This window comes from Bison bison, unplaced genomic scaffold, assembly GCF_000754665.1.
Source record: "Bison bison bison isolate TAMUID 2011002044 unplaced genomic scaffold, Bison_UMD1.0 scf7180017864530, whole genome shotgun sequence".
NCBI classification, from domain to species: domain Eukaryota; kingdom Metazoa; phylum Chordata; class Mammalia; order Artiodactyla; family Bovidae; genus Bison; species Bison bison.
This window is the reverse complement of record NW_011495080.1, coordinates 12,022,666-12,023,156: the sequence shown is the minus strand read 5'-3', so window position 1 is coordinate 12,023,156 and position 491 is coordinate 12,022,666.

Here is a 491-nt window from a genome sequence, read left to right as displayed (position 1 = left end):
ATATTAAATTAGTTTTGGTGCTCTAAAACATGTTTAGAACTTGACAGTAACTATTTCCTAATTTTCTTCTGCTCTTATAATTTGCTTTTTTCTTTAATACTTTGTAATATTTGCATTTTTATTTTGTAAATTGGTTGTGTAGAGTAATACTTTCCAATTTCTTTCACATCATGGTATACCTATAAAATGAAATACGTATACAATACAATAAAGGAGATATATGAGGTTGTTTCCTTTAGGAGATCACAAGCCAGGTACTCTAACCTATCATATCCTTATCAGACTACCCTAAAGCTAGAGGGAACTACGGTCATCTCCCACTCCCACAGCCCATTCACACTGGTTGGAATGCTCTGAGTTAGTTCAAGGTGATGAAATGGACATGTGCATTGTTTAGTGAGTACTCTGATAGCATCTGACATATAACAGAATGCCACTTGGCTCAAGAAACAGTTGCTGGTGGTCACATAAGAATTTTGCAACAGGACAAC